This window comes from Chiloscyllium plagiosum, chromosome 30 (genome assembly GCF_004010195.1).
Source record: "Chiloscyllium plagiosum isolate BGI_BamShark_2017 chromosome 30, ASM401019v2, whole genome shotgun sequence".
Taxonomy (NCBI): Eukaryota; Metazoa; Chordata; class Chondrichthyes; order Orectolobiformes; family Hemiscylliidae; genus Chiloscyllium; species Chiloscyllium plagiosum.
The window spans coordinates 8911358-8924237 of NC_057739.1; positions in this window are offsets into that span (position 1 = coordinate 8911358).

The window sequence follows — 12880 nt, forward strand, 5'->3', positions numbered from 1 at the left end:
TTAAACTGTTGTGGTTGTATCGCCATGAGTTACCTTTAATTCAGTACTTATAAAGAAATCTTATAGGCAATCAAATACTGAAACAAGGATTTAAACTTTATTGCATGTAACAAGCAAAATAAGACCCTTCAAGTAAGCCTTACAACTCAACTTGGTTAGAGACAAAAAAAAACTGCAGATGCTGGAATCTGAGGCAGGCAAGCAGGAGGCAGGAAGAACACAGCAAGCCAGGCAGCATCAGGCGGTGGAGAAGTCAACATTTCGGGTGTAATCCTCCTTCACCCAAAACGTTGACTTCTCCACTCCCTGATGCTGCCTGGCTTGCTGTGTTCTTCCTGCCTCCTGCTTGCCTACTTCACAATTCAACTTGGCTATTACCTGATTTCATGGTGGAATTTAGCTATGATGCAAACCAATTGTGTCTGTCTCTGGGAGTGTCCAGGGTTCAATCCTTATGCAGTGTTGTTCAGCATTCTGCTAATCAAAAGTGTTGGATTCGTATAATTATGTTGAATTTTTGTCTTTCGGGATGTCCATGATTTAGTATTAATGATCCTTTAGAAATTTTAATCCAAATTATTGACTACTCTTTTCAAACCATCAAGTCTGAAGATTTCCTTCTTATCAGAAGTAGCTTCCTTGTTCCTTGTTACATTTGGCATTGACTTGTGTGTTTGAAGGCACAACTTTCCTGACGTTCAGTCCTTAAATTGTTCAGCAAGATGATCAGTTTTCCTTGTTGCATAACACAGTCAGTTATCCAGCAGATGTCAAAACAGTTTTGTTCATGTAGCTTTGAATCCTTCTTCTCCCGGACATGGCTAACTGCTTCCAATTCCTGTATATGTTTGTCCTTGTCCCTTAACAGTTTATTCCAGACAGAATTATTGCTGCTGTGTCCTGTGTATAACAGTTTATCTTTTTTGATTCTTTCAATCCACGAACAAATATGGAAGTTCTGAAGCCTATAGTATCACAAAACCAAAAGCTAAACAGCCAAGTTTCTCTTTTCTTTACCAGGACATTTGATCAGTTGAATCCAGTTGTCATTGTTTGAGCTGGTTGTGGTATAGGAAAGGAAGAGTTGGTTACACTTTACTGTGGTTTCCTAGAATAAGGCAGAAATTCTCCTCTTGATTACAATCAAGCTGGAAATGTGTGTTACTGTATTGGATGGTAATAATCCATAGAATCTCTATAGTGTGGAAACAGAGCATTCAGCCCATCAAGTCCATGCCGACTGTCCAAAGAGCATTCTACCCAGACTCACCCCCTAACGATTCCCCATAACTCTGTATTTCCCATGGCCAATCCACCTAACCTACACATCTTTGGACTGTGGGAGGGAACCGGAGCACCCAGAGGAAACCCAGGCAAACATGAGGAGACTGTGCAAACTCCACACAGACAGTCGCCCGAGGTTGGAATCGAACCCACGTCCCTGGCGCTATGAGGCAGCAGTGCGGCACGGTCCACCTAACCTACACATCTTTGGACTGTGGGAGGGAACTGGAGCACCCAGAGGAAACCCAGGCAAACATGAGGAGACTGTGCAAACTCCACACAGACAGTCGCCCAAGGTTGGAATCGAACCCACGTCCCTGGCTATGAGGCAGCAGTGCGGCACGGTGGCTCAGTGGTTAGCACTGCTGCCTCACAGCACCAGTGTTCCAGGTTCGATTCCACCCTCGGGCAACTGTCTGTGTGGAGTTTGCATGTTCTCCCCGTGTCTGCATGGGTTTCCTCCCACAGTCCAAAGATGTGCAACTCAGGTGAATTGACCACGCTAAATTGCCCATAGTGTTAGGTGCATTAGTCAGAGGGGAATGGGTCTGTGTGGGTTACTGTTTGGTGGGTTGGTGTGGACTGGTTTTCCAGCACCACACTAATCTAGAATCTGGTTTCCAGCATCTGCAATCCTTGTTTTTACCTGGGCTGAAGGACCTGTTTCCACACTGTAGGGAATCTAATCTATAATCTAAAACATGCTGCCTATGGCGGTCTCGCTTGAAGTGGCACCTATAGTAAACAGTCTGCTTGCTCTCATAGACTTTATTCCTGTCCTAGAGATAGAGTCATAATGTCCAGTTAATGTGCTGCTGAAGAGACAAGCATTAACTGTGGAACTGAACCCCAGTGAGGACTCTGTCTTCAGGAGAGAAGGGAAGTCTGCAGTGGGAATGATAAAGAGTTTCGAAAATGGTAGGCAATTCTCTTTTATAGGCTTGTTACACTGCAAGCCCAGGGGCAAAACAAAATGAACAAGAAAATCATATTTGAAGGCCTATAATAGCACCAGGTGGGATAATAGATATGAAGGCTGTAAATAGACCAGCATAGAAAAGATAATCAGGCCAGCAGCAGCAGAAATTCTGTGGCTGGCTGATGACTTTGAAGGAATCTGCTAACATTGCATTACTGCATTTTGTCGAGACGATAATGGGATCCATGAGACACATATTTCACAGTAACTGACCAGCTATACATTTGCAGTTGTGGATAAAAGAATGTTTAAACACATTGGAGCTGGAGATAAGTAAGAACGATGTACAAATATTTTTCTGAGTTAGACAGGACTGTCTTCTGATATATCACAGCGAGGTTCATCCAAACTTGTCCAACATCATAGAAATGAATGCCAACAAAACCAGGGGACAAGGTAGTGCTGGTACCAGGAGCAATAGAGAAATTGGTAAGGGGGCTGTCAGGTCACTGGGTGTTACTCAGAGGGGGCAGCCGATTTGGCCAATGTTCTTCCTTAGTACAACACAGCTCAGTAGAGGATAGAGAATCTCAATGGCAAGGTGTGTTGGTCATCACAAAGCCACCATTAAGTCAGGGCAAAAAGGGAGAGTCTAAACCCTAAGCAGGGAACCCCGTGATGAATACATCACAGAAAGGAAAAGCATTCCCCAAGAATTAAGGCAACCACCATTTCCTGTAAGTTAAGGTTGTCTCAGAGACGTAGATTTATAGGCAATGTTAAGATGGTGCTGAGCTGAAATGTTGGAACTGGGGTAAGCTGGGGAGAGGGGAGACAGGACGCCTACTCACAGAGGGCTTCAGAGAACATCTCTGGGACACCTGCACCAATCAACCCCACTGCCCCATGGCCGAGCAGTTTTACTCCCCCTCCCACTCTGCCGAGGACATGCAGGTCCTGGGTCGCCCTCTTCGCCACTCCCTTACTACCGGACACCTGGAGGAAGAACGCCTCATCTTCTGCCTCGGGACCCTCCAACCCCATGACATCATTGTGAATTTCACCATTTTCCTTATTTCCCCTCAACCCACCTCACCCCAGTTCCAACCTTCCAGCTCAGCACCGTCTTCAAAACCCGTCCCATCTGTCCATCTTCCTTCCCACCTATCTGCACCACCCTCCCCTCCAACCTATTACAATTACCCCCACCTCCATCCACCATGCACTCTCAGCTACCTTCCTCCTATCCCCACCCCCCTCTCCCATTTATCTTTCCACCCCTGAAGCTCCCAGCCTCATTCCTGATGAAGGGCTTTTGCCTGAAACATCGATTTTCCTGCTTCTCAGATGCTGCCTGACCTGCTGTACTTTTCCACTGCCTTGCTCTTGACTCTAACCTCCAGCATCTGCAGTACTCACTTTTGCCAATGTTAAGATGGTATTGCTGGAATAATTGGAGCTTTCCTGAACAGGAATTGTGTTGATTTGCAAAATATATAAAGTAATAGTCTGCATTTTATGAACACACCTAGGTGTTACCTTTGACCTTTGTATGTAAGGAGTCCGGATTGAGCTTAACAGACACAAACATGAGGAAGTAGAATTTAAAGACTTACACTTTCAAGGGAGTGTACGCTAGGTGATTTTTTAGTGGAGGGGTTGTAAAGGCAGAGGTTCCAATTTGTCTGGAAATAAATGGCAGGGGAGTTCTCTGTGTTAAGGGATTTTTTTTTCTCTTTTTCTTTTGGTAAGCAGTCAGAAAACTGCTGGAGTCCTAGAGAAACAGCTACAGTGAAAAGAGGTTCCATGCTCCATCAGAGGTCTTGCCTGAACTTTCTCTCTGACATATATCCTGCTTGTAAGAACCTGTGTTTGAATTTACCTTTTACCTAGGGGTCTGTTTATGGGATGTTGCAATGATTGGAACTGCTTTGTTAAATTGTAATGTCATGTTGATCGGGTTGTCAAATAAGTTAAGTTATTCTAAATTCTATTTTCTTTTGTTGTTGTTTCACCCGTAATGTTTAAATAGATTCTATTTTGTTTAAAGCTGAGTGTTTGACCAGCTGCATTACTCCTGAAACACATCTGCGTTTACAAAGAAATAAAAAGCTAGGGTCTGGGCTACCTTCGTAAAATGTTTTGAGGGGGTTCTGGCCTGGTCCATAACAAACCACACAGTGAGAGGTCACAGAAAAGGGACAGGGAGCTGAGGTTGTGATAGCTCCGAAAATGGAAAGGGTAACCCTGGTCTATTCAGAGAAACGCAGCATCTTACAAAGGCCAGATTAAGATTTATTGTTATGTAGCACCTTTCACAGCATCAGTGTATTAAACAGTGCTTTATAGTCAAGGCAGCAACTTTTTTGGAGTGGAATTGTTGTTTATAATGTAAGAAATACAGCACTCACTTTACACACAGCACTCATTTTACACACAGCAAGGTATCATGAACACCTGTTTGTGGAATACATAGTCCCCAAGATATTGGGGATATCTTCACTGCTCCTCTTCAAAGTATTGCTACAGGACCATTAACGTCCATCAGATGGGACTGTGGTTTAACATTTTATCCGGATGACAGCCCCTCTGACAGTACAGTATTCCCTCTGTACTGCACTGGAAAATCGGTCTAGATTTGATGCTCAAGACTCTGGAGTGGCGTGGGGCAGCACGGTGGCTCAGTGGTTAGCCCTGCTGCCTCATTGAGCCAGGGAACCGGGTTGACTTCCAGCTTTAGGTGACTGTCTGTATGGAGTTTGCATGTTCTCCGCGTGTCTGCGTGGGTTTCTGCTGGGTGCTCTGGTTTCCTTCCACAGTCCAATGATGTGCAGTTTAGATGGTTTGGCTTGGGAATTGTGCAGTTATGTGGATAGGATGGGAGATAGGTCTGGGTGAGATGCTCTTCAGAGGGTCAGTGCAGACTGGATGAGCTGAATAGTCTCTCTGCACTGTAGAGATTCTATGATTCCAACCCATAGAGGCACATGGATTAGAGGCACATTTGCATCCAACTGAGTCATGGCTCACACCTAAGAAACCTCAGTGAAAGGACAGACACTCATTTGGTCAAGTGACTAAGCAGTATCCCACGTTCAAAATATCATATAACGTAACTTTGAGCCAACACCAGGAGGAATGGAGCAAACACACAATGCCTTGACTCTTTAATATCCCTACTTAGCTTGGAAAGGCAAGGCATGGGTTTTCCGAGTGATCGTTCCTCCCAACAGGATGGGTCTATTTAGGAAGTCATGAAGGTTTCAGTGCTCAGTGTTGCACTCAGCATGCTGATCATTCCCTCTCTCCCTCCCTCCCTCTTCCCAGAGCCCCTTTAATTCAAAATTTCTCAAAGGTGATGATTTGCTGTTCATAAATCCCAAGGCTATGTTGCAAAAAAGGAAGGGAAAGAAATTCCTGATCGTTGAACTTTCAACTTTATTTATTTTTCCAGTTAATACTAAGAAGGACGTAACATTTAACTCTTAAATTTGTTTCATTTTTTTTAACTTTGTACCTAAGAATTCGTGCCTATGCATTGGGTATGCTGGGAATAGCAACATTAGACACTTTGTACTCATGTATTTTTATATTCATTAAGTAATTGATGTGAACCATGTTGTTTTTGAGCCACCTGCATATCGTATTTATGGAACTTGCAAGTGATTGCAGGAAATTATATATAGTTATTCAAAGATGTTAGTGTATTGCATGGGTTCATTCTTTCCTCTATTTTGTTTCTTTAAACTTACTTTATGAAGTTTCAGAAGCTTACAAAGAATTAGATTTCATTGTCATATGTACTGATATACAGAAGTACATGCGTACAGTGAAAAGTGTCCAATGTTGCCATTCCCAGCTTTATCCAGGGTACAAAATTTTAGGTACAAATTAGAAAAGTAAAGAAACAAAGTTAAAAGTTAAATGTTACAGTCCATAGTGTTAAGTGAAAAAATAAATAAAGTTGAAAGTACAACAGTCTTTCTGAGCCATGCTGGACTCACACTCACTCCCTCCAAGGGCCTGATCTTCTCTGCTTTGACCAGCCCTCCAGGAGGCTTTAGGCTGCCTACTCTTGCCCCCTTCCCCAACCTCCTGCAGATGCCAGGGACCTCACTCACCATTGCGTTGGGCTTGCTTTTCCTACGTGGGGCCCATCAAAGTCCTGCTTCGGGCCCCCAGCAGTTGCCGCACTACAATTTGGTAGCAATTACTGAGACATGGTTACGAGGAGACCAGGTCTAGAAATTGAATATCCAAAGGTACTCAGCATTTTGGAAAGATAGACTGGAAAGAAAAGGTGGTGTTGTGGCCTCGCTGGTGAAGGAAGGGATCCGTGTTGTTATGAGAAATGGCGTAAGCACGGGAGATCAAGATGTAGAATCAGTCTGGGTAGAAGTAAGAAACAGCAAAGGGAAGAAGTACTTGGTAGGAGTGATCTATTGATCCCCAAACTGTAGTTCTGCAGTGGGGCACGGTATAAACCAGAAAATATTAGAGGCTTGCAAGAAAGGTATGGCAGTAATTATGGGTGATTTTAACATGCACGTAGATTAGATGACTCGAATTGGCAAGGATAGTCTGGAGGCAGAGTTCATTGAAAACATTAGAGATTGTTTCTTGGAGCAGTATGGTGTGGAACCAACCGGGGAGCACTCTGGATTTGGTCTTGTGTAATGAGGAGAGATGAATTGATGACATCATAATTAGGGATCCTTTCGGGAGTAGTGCCCATAGTATGATAGAATTCGGGGGTGAGAAAGTGGAGTCCCACAATAGTGTTGTGGAATTAAACAAAGCAAATTACATAGACATGAGGACAGACTTGGTCCGAATAGATTGGACAGGAAGGCTAAAAGTTAAGACAGCAGATGTGCAGTGGCAGATGTTTAAGGAGCTACTCAATTCCTCACAACTAAAATATATCTCAGTGAGGAAGAAAGATGGGGGGGTTTAAAAAAAATCCATGGCTCAACAAGGAGGTCAAGGACAATACAAAATCAAATATTAAGATATACCATATTGGAAAGGCCAGTGGCAGGATGGAAGATTGGGAAACTTTCAATCATAAACAAAGGGATACTAAAAAGTTAATAAAAAGAGCTAAGGTAAATTATGAAAGAAAACTAGCAGAAAATATCAAAAAGGATAGCAAAAGCTTCTATGGTATATAAGAGAGAAGAGAGTCGCTGAGGTGAATGTTGGCCCCTTGGAAGATGAAGCCGGAGAGTCAATAGTGGGGACCATAGATTGCAGAGATGCTAAATCAATACTGTGCCTCAGTTTTCACGGTGGAGGACAATAGTACCACTCCTATTGGGACAGGCAAGTCAGAGGCAATAGAAAAGGTAGAACTTAGAACAATCAACATCGATAGGGAAAAGATACTCAGCAGCTATTCGGATTGAGGGCAGACAAGTCCCCCAGGCCTGAGGGCCTACATCCTAGGGTATTAAAAGAAGTGACAGTGGAGATAGTAGATCTATTTTGGTTGCAATATTCCAAAATTCTCTGGACATGGGAAAGGTTCCAGTGGATTGGAAAATGGCTAATGTAACACCCTAATTCAAAAAGGGAGGGAGGCAAAATGTGAGAAATTACAAACCAGTTAGTTTAACATCTGTTGTTGAGAAAGCGTTAGAATCATTTATCAAGGAAGCAATATCAGGACATTTGGAAAGTCAAAATGATATCCATCAGAATCAGCATGGTTTTATGAAGGACAAATGTTTGACTAATTTGCTAGAGTTCTTCAAAGATGTAACAAAGCAACATTGATAATGGGGATCCTGTAGATGTAATATATCTGGACTTCTGGCAGGTATTTGTTAAGGTCCCACACAAAAGGTTAATTCACAAGGTTGGATCCTATGGGATTAGGGGTAGTTTATTAGCCTGCATAGATGACTGGCTGATGGACAAAAGACAAAGTTTGGATAAATATTTTTTTTCTCTGGATGGCAAGACGCAACTAGTGGGTGCCACAGGGTTCAGTCCTTGGGCCCGAGCTATTTATAATCTGCCTTAACGACTTAGATACAGGGGATAGAAGGCTCTATAGCTAAATTTGCGGATGTCACAAATCTAGGTGAAACAGTAAATTGCAATGAGTAAATACGAACCTTACAAATGGATATAGTTAGGTTCAGAGAAGGAGTTTAACATGGATCAGTGTAAGGTCATGCATTTGGGTCAAAAAAATGGGATGGCAATCTATTATCTTTAATGGGGAGAGACTTCAGGTGCTCCAGTACAGAGGAATCTAGGTGTATTTGTTCATGAGGCACAGAAAACTAGTATGCAGGTACAGCAAATAATGTTGGCTTTTATAATGAAAGGAATACAATATAAAGGTAAAGACGTATTGTTGCAACTGTAGAATGCATTGTTGAGACTGCTCCCTGGAGTATTGTACACAGTTTTGGTCTCGTTATTTGAGGAAAGATGTAGTGACATTGGAGGCAGTTCACAGGAGGTTCACTAGGTTGATCCCAGAGATGAGGGGTTTGTCAAATGAAGAGAGATTGAACAGTTTAGGCTTATACCCTCTGGAATTTAGAAGGAGGGGAGATCAAATTGAGGTATTCAAGATGATGAAAGGTGTGGATAAAATAGACATGGAACAGATGCTTCCTCTTGTGGGGCATTCTAGGATGAGAGGGCATAGTCTTAGGGTAAGGGGCAGCAAATTTAAAACAGAGTTGAGGAGAGACTACTTCTCCCAAAGGGTTGTGATTCTGCGGAATTAGCGACCCCAAAGCGCGCTTGATACTGGGACAGTGAGTGAAGTTAAGGAGGAGTTAGACAGATTTTTAATTGATAATAGGTTGGACGGATATGGAGAGATGGCAGGGAAATGGGGGTGAGGAGTATATCAGCCTTGATCAAATGGTGGAGCAGACTCAATGGGCCGAATGGCCTAATTCTGCTCCTATATCCTTTGAATTTATAGATTAGATTAGATTAGATTAGATTAGATTACAGTGTGGAAACAGGCCCTTCGGCCCAACAAGTCCACACCGACCCACCGAAGCGAAATCCACCCATACCCCTACATTTACCCCTTACCTAACGCTACGGGCAATTTAGTATGGCCAATTCACCTAACCCTGCACATCTTTGGACTGTGGGAGGAAACCGGAGCACCCGGAGGAAACCCACGCAGACACGGGGAGAACGTGCAAACTCCACACAGTCAGTCGCCTGAGGCGGGAATTGAACCCGGATCTCTGGCGCTGTGAGGCAGCAGTGCTAACCACTGTGCCACCGTGCCGCCCACACCCACACCCACACCCACACCAAAGTCCACACCTAAGGCCCCAAACCGCTGTCACATTCTGAACCTGATGAAGCTGCGATGCCTCTGTGATGTTGGTTACAAGAAGTTAACCTTTTATTGTCTTTGCTTTCCTTATTTTGATTAAATTGGCGTTAGCGTGACACATGTTGTGTTTCAGAGCCATCAGCTCCCTTGTTGTGAGGGAATTCAAGGAGTAGCCTTCAGTAGCTGGAAGAACATGGCAGCAGATCCCGGCAGTCCATAACAGTTGGCCCAATCTTCATCCAATTGCCGTGATTGTCATAATGAGCAGGAGAACAAAGAGTGTCAGTCTCTCAGCTCTCATTACTCAGGATCTTATCCATTATTAGCATGGAATAAATTAGGTCTCGGGTAATGTGAGCATCGATTTAAGTACTCTCACTTTTCTTTCATGGTGTTGGCCGTATTGTTCTCTTTTAAAGTACTGTGAACAAACCCTCTGCCATGAACAGGTAAGGAAGTAACAGTGAGTACTGATCATTTATTGCAGTTTAATTCAGTGACCTGAATGGGGGACAGATTGATATAGCAGTAATTTTGCTAGATTAATAAACAAGAGGTCAAGGCTAAGACTCCAGGAAAGTGAGTTCAAATCCCACAGCAGGAGTTCTTGGAATATTAAATTCAATGAATAAATCTGGAATGTATGACAAGTTTTCATAATGGTGAGTCTTTTGTTAGTACAGAGATCTCAGAATGGTGCTGTACCTTTAAGACAGATGACATTACAACATGCGGCACTCTAGTATGAGATTTCACCACCTGTACGTTTGGCGAGTTGGCAGTTGGTCTGCTAACAAGCAGCACGGTAGCTCAGTGGTTAACACTGCTGCCTTCCAGGGCCAGGAACTCAGGTTTGATTCCAGCCTTGGGCGACTATATGAAGTTTGCACGTTCTCCCAACGTCTGTGTGAGTTTCCACTGAGTGCTCCAGTTTCTTCCCATAGTCCAGGCTAGGTGGATTGGCCAAGTGAAATGTGGGTTACAGTGATGATGTAGGTTTGGGTGGGATGCTATTTGGAGGGTCAGTATGAATTTGATGGGCCAAATGGCCTGCTTCCACACTGTAGGGATTCTATTCTATGAATTAGATAGTCCTTTAACTGTGAGTACTATGCAATAGTAAATAAAGTGTATTTATAAACCTCTGATGACAGATCAGTGAATGAACTTCCAGGTATCCGACTCAATATGAGCCTGATGTGTTTTGGTCTGTGTTATATACAGAAAACCACAAAGGTCTTCATGGTGACAGTAGTGGCTGGTACCAGAAGCTGTCAACAGGTTTGTGCCAAAGTGATTGCTATGAAAAGTTGTTTTCCTAATAATTATTTTTCATCACCAATGTGACCAAAGTTTCCATCAAACAATCAAGACTACGAGCTACACTGAAGCACTACCAGCAAAGCCTCTCATGAATACACTTTGCTTTTCTTTTTTAAAAAAAGGAGACTACAGTTGATTGGAGTTGAAAAAGGATGTTTAAAAGGTGCTGGTGAACAGCTCCAGTAGTGATTGGAATGAGATCATCCAGGTGGATTTCCTAGCACATGAGTTCCCTGAATGGGGCTGTTAATCTGGTCTAATCAGGGAGTCTTGGCTGACAGATATAAGCAAGAGTATTGATCACACAGCATTGCCCTTTGATGTGAAGGGCACTGCTTGTCACTGGCCACTTGGGTTTCCTTTTTCTTCCTGGTGGTGGAAACAAAATAAAGATTTGTACATCTTGTGTCTTTCACTGTGTCTCTCTCTCTCTCTCTCTCTCACACACACACACACACGACATGGGTGCTGGGGAAAAAATAAGCACTACCATAGTTAGGGGGTAGTGTGGGTAATAGAGAAAAGAAAGGGGGAGCTGGATGAGTGTGGAAGTGAAGGACTCTGCTCTTTTCCCTGTATTAAAAGAGGAGAGGAGAGTTTTTTTAAAAAAGCAAAAGTGTCAGGGGTTCTATTCACTCTGAGAGCTGGCTCTGAGGGAGTTGATTCAGGGTCAAGGCTTCTCCACATTTCAATAAAAGATGGCTTGGTGACAGGATACCGGCCTTCATGAAGTTATTTCAAAGAAAGCCTTTTTAGAGCAAATAACAGGTTAAAACTTGGACAAAAAGATCATATTTTACATTGAAATGTCTTACTTGTAAATAGTTGCCGTTTAATTCAGTTAGTTTGTCCTGTTTTCTTGAAAGTGGTGCGGAGACTAGGAAAAAAGGCTCCATGACATCATTTGATACTTTTTTGGTGTCGATGTCACCGTTAGCCGGTATCAGTAACCTCTTTGCAAAAACTGAAAAAAGAAAGCTTTCTGTAGCAGCCTCTAAAGCAGCAAAGAGAAAGGAGAAGCAAAAATGGAGAGAAGCCAAGAGTAGCAATGATAAGGCGAGATTTACATTGCAGCACAGAATCATTCTGGCAATTTAAAAGAGCATAAAACAGCCCAGCAAAGAGGGGAAGCAGTCATCTGAACCTGGATAAAGCGATGTTTGAAAACTTTGTATGATTACACAGGTTTATCAAAAGAGACCGTGGCGTTGTGAACAATCTAGGTCATATGCCATTGTGACAAGCAATGGTAACATCCTATGATGAAATAATAACACACTGAGTGTACATGATCGACCAGCCATCATATAAGACATGGACATATGAAATAGAACAGGAGGAGGCCATTTGCTGTTTGAGCTTTATTCAATAAGATTATGGCTGAGTTGTTTGTGTTTCAAATTCCCCTGAGACTGGATGACAACAACCATATATCAATAAAGCATAATACATATTCAGGCACAGTGACAACTCACTACAGGAAGATGCTAAACCACTATGTGTAGATAACTGTATCAGGACTTGTTCTGGTCATATATATGCACCAAAGTGAAATGTACAATGATATTATACTGATGTGCATCATTGTATATATTTAGCAACACAAGTATCCTATTTTTCAAAGGTGCAAAGAGGAATGTTGTTATATTGAACAGATCAAAGTAAAAGCACTATATAGAACCACAGGATCATAGAATCCATACAGTGTGGAAACAAGCCCTTCGGCCCAACAAGTCTATACCGATCCTCCGAAAAGTAACCCACCCAGACCCCTTCCCCCTACCCTATATTTACCCTTGACCTACTGCACCTACCCTACACATCCCTGAACACTATGGGCAATTTAGCAAGGCAAAAACAATGACTGCAGATGCTGGAAACCAGATTCTGGATTAGTGGTGCTGAAAAAGCACAGCAGTTCAGGCAGCATCCAAGGAGCAGTAAAATCGGTGTTTCGGGCAAAAGCCTTTCATCAGGAATACAGGCAGAGTGTCTGAAGGGTGGAGAGATAAATGAGAGGAGGGTGGGGG